The sequence below is a fragment of the Oryctolagus cuniculus genome, chromosome 21 (genome assembly GCF_051225735.1).
Source record: "Oryctolagus cuniculus isolate XC-2025 breed Fujian yellow rabbit chromosome 21, ASM5122573v1, whole genome shotgun sequence".
NCBI lineage: Eukaryota > Metazoa > Chordata > Mammalia > Lagomorpha > Leporidae > Oryctolagus > Oryctolagus cuniculus.
In genome coordinates, this window is record NC_142887.1 from 33,303,629 (window position 1) to 33,307,269 (window position 3,641).

Sequence of the window (3,641 nt, forward strand, 5' to 3'; positions counted from 1 at the left end):
GAGCCGGGGGAGGGGGGCGCACGTGTCCGGGGAGTTAGGGGAGTTTACGAGGTCGGTGCGCTCCGTTTACGCCCTAACCCGTGTGTAGGTTTGTTAGAGTCCTCTGCACAAAATTCTAAACTTCAGCCGGAGGCATAAACAGCCAAAAAACAGCTGTCACTGCCCTCAACCTTGGGAGCAAAAACAAAAATAAAATAAAATAAACTCGCCAAAAGGTAGTAAAACAAATCGTGCAGGGCAGGGCAGAACAAGAGATACAAAAACCTAGAAACGGAAAGAACACAATAGATACAAAAGGAAAAAAAATCAAACATCTGTGAAAAAGAAAAGGACTATTCCACGAACAGAGCGCCCTGGAGGACATCCTATTGAAGGGAAAAAATAAAAATAAAAAAAATAAAAACAAAAAAAAACTGTTGGAGGAACCAGAAACGTACAAATAACAACTACCAAGAGACTTCTGTTTGTTTGTTTTTTTTTTAACCAAATTAAAAATCAAACTCAGATGGTATTTCTTCCAACACAGGCTAGAGCCTTGGGTGGGTAATCACCCTGATAGACGGTTAGAGATGGCTTTTTAAAAAATGTTTGGCACCAAAATGAGCTGCTCTTTTCTTTTTTCTTTTTTTTTTTTTTTCCTGCACACCTTGGCCTTGGGCTGTTGAAAGCACATTCGTTGTCTCAAAATTCCTGACTCTGAATTTGGCAGTAGGAACCAAAAAAAAAAAAAAAAATCTTTGAAGACGATCATGCTCCCTGGAATCAGCATTCTGGAATCCTGGGCGAGGGAAATTAACCTCAGGTGTAGATGCTGGAAGTGATTATCTGTCTACCCAGGCTGAAAGCTTGGACCCTGGTGGCTAGGAGCATGTTGGGCACTGAACAGTCATCCAACAAACAGTCACTTGTTTCATTTGCATTTGGAAATTAATAGTTTCCAGGGATTGTTTAAAATAATGAAAAAAATACAAAGTAAATGTTTAACAATGGGGAATTGGCTAAATAGTCTGTGTGGTGGAATCTTAGGCATACACTACAAATGGTGTTTATGAGGACATTTAATGATTTAGTAAAGTGCAAATGATATGAGGTTAAAAAAAAAAAAGAAAGCAAAATGCAACATTGTGTGAGACAGAGGCATGTTAAGTATTGATCCACAGAGAAATAAAGAGAATATATCAACCTACTTACAGAGGTTCTTTCTGGAAGTTGAGTCTTTTATTATGTATATTTTAGTATGTTCTTTCCTACAAAAGTAACATGTCTGATTGGAGCAATTTAGCCCTACTGAAGTGTATTTTTAAAAACATCTTTAAAAAATTACTCATTGTCTTTCCTCTGCCGCCCCACCTGTGTCTCTGAAATGATGTTAAACAACTCGATGTCTTCGCCGCCTTCTCTGTTGTTGATACATGTCTGTTCACGTGTCTCCAAATTTTATTATTTTGAAACTGTAAATTAATACCCTATATAAACTTACATAGTTGCCATAAAACTTAACAGTAATTTAGTATAAAACTTAGAGTACAGTTGCTTTCTGTCCCCTAAGAATATATCACAGACATGTTTCTAGGTCATTTCTGTAATTCACTTCTTAATATTTTAATTTTTTTATTGGAAAGGCAGAGAGAGAGAGAGAGGAGAGAGAGAGTTCCCATCCAATGGCTTGTTCCCCAAATGCTATGCTTGCAACAGCCCACCAGCTCAGGAACTCAACCCAGGTCTTCTTCATGGGTAACAGGGACACAATTCCTTGACTCCTGGATGCTGCCTCCCAGAGTCTGCATTAGCAGGAAGTTGGAGACCGGAGACAGAGGTGGATAGGGTGGAACCCCATACTCTAACACACTATGCTAATAGCCCACCCCAATGTCTCTCTTTTTTTTTTTTCCCCTTTTTTTTTTTTTTTTTTTTTTTTTTGACAGGCAGAGTGGACAGTGAGAGAGAGAGACAGAGAGAAAGTTCTTCCTTTGCCGTTGGTTCACCCCCCAATGGCCGCTGCGGCCGGCGTACTGCAGCACCGCGCTGATCCGAAGCCAGGAGCCAGGTGCTTTTCCTGGTCTCCCATGCGGGTGCAGGGCCCAAGGACTTGGGCCATACTACACTGCCTTCCCCCGGGCCATAGCAGAGAGCTGGCCTGGAAGAGGAGCAACTGGGACAGAAACTGGCGCCCCAACTGGTACTAGAACCCGGAGTGCCGGCATCACAGGTGGAGGATTAGCCTATTGAGCTGCGGTGCCGGCCCCCAATGTCTCTTTAATAGCTGACAAACTTTCTTGGATATAGGGCTGTATATCTAGTCTGTATTCAACACTTGCCTTATTCGTAGCTCTTCAGGTGCCCCACAATGTGGTGGGATTAAAAAGCTACTTCTAAAATAGTTCCTGGGTATGTTATCTTCACATTGTCCTGCTTTTCCCTTGTGCCAAGCAGTTTTTCAGAAGTTGAATCAATAGGTTAAATGATGTCTACGTTCCAATTATAAGACTTTCCCCAAACTGTGTAGGAATTCCAAATCCTGCTCGTAACATTTTTTTTTCCTTGCTTATTTAAACATTCTGGAATCTTCATTCTTGTACTTATTCCTTAAAAAATTGGGGCGTGGCGGGGGGGGACAAGGGAGAAAAACACGTTTCTAAACCGCAGTGAGCAAAGCTCTCAGTGTCTCTGTCCTCTGTACTGATTTTTCTGCCTGCAGTCCCGGAGCCCTGAGCCCATTTCCCAAGAAGCACTTTACAAAATCCACGCGAGATTACTTCCTTGCTTCTAGTGTGATCTTACTTAAGATCCGTGCAAGAATCAGAGGGAACAAGCTCAAGAGACAATAGCAGATTTCAAAATTGTGTTCTCACCGACAGCAACCCAAAAGGGCAATATGGAAATACAAAAGCCAGACATTAGCAATATGGAACCAGACAGCACATCCCAAATGCCCCCAACACTCTGTGCACCTAGGACAGAACCTAAACCTCTCTCTGATCTGCAGTGGGACTCACGGGAAACTTGAGGCAGGTGAGGCTGAGCAGACGAGGCGCCGGGCTCAGATATGAAGTGTCAAGTGGGACAGTGGCACTGGTTTGTTACTTTTTTTTTTTTAAGATTTTATTTATTTATTTGAGAGGTAGAGTTACAGACAGTGAGAGGGAGGGAGGGAGAGAGAGGGGGAGGGAGAGAGAGAGAGGGAGAGGTCTTCTTTCTGTTGGTTCATTCCCCAAATGGCCGCAATGGCCGGAGCTGCACTGATCCGAAACCAGGAGCCAGGTGCTTCCTCCTGGTCTCCCATCCGGTGCAGGGCCCAAGCACTTGGGCCATCCTCCACTGCCTTCCTGGGCCATAGCAGAGAGCTGGACTGGAAGAGGAGCAGACAGGACTTGAACTGGTGCCCACATGGGATGCTGGTGCCTCATGCTGTGCCACGGCACCAGCTCCTGGTTTTGTTACTTTTGCCATCATCTGTTTTTAATGAAAGATCAACAGTAGTGGTTGTTTATAGTGTATTTCCTATACAATATCCACTCTCATGCTCTGATATCCCAAGCTCCAGCCATAGCAGAAAGCTGTCTATAACATATGCTTGGTTTTCTGTTTTAGGATTTTATTTATGTATTTGAAAGGCAGAGATACAGAAGGAGAAAGGGAGA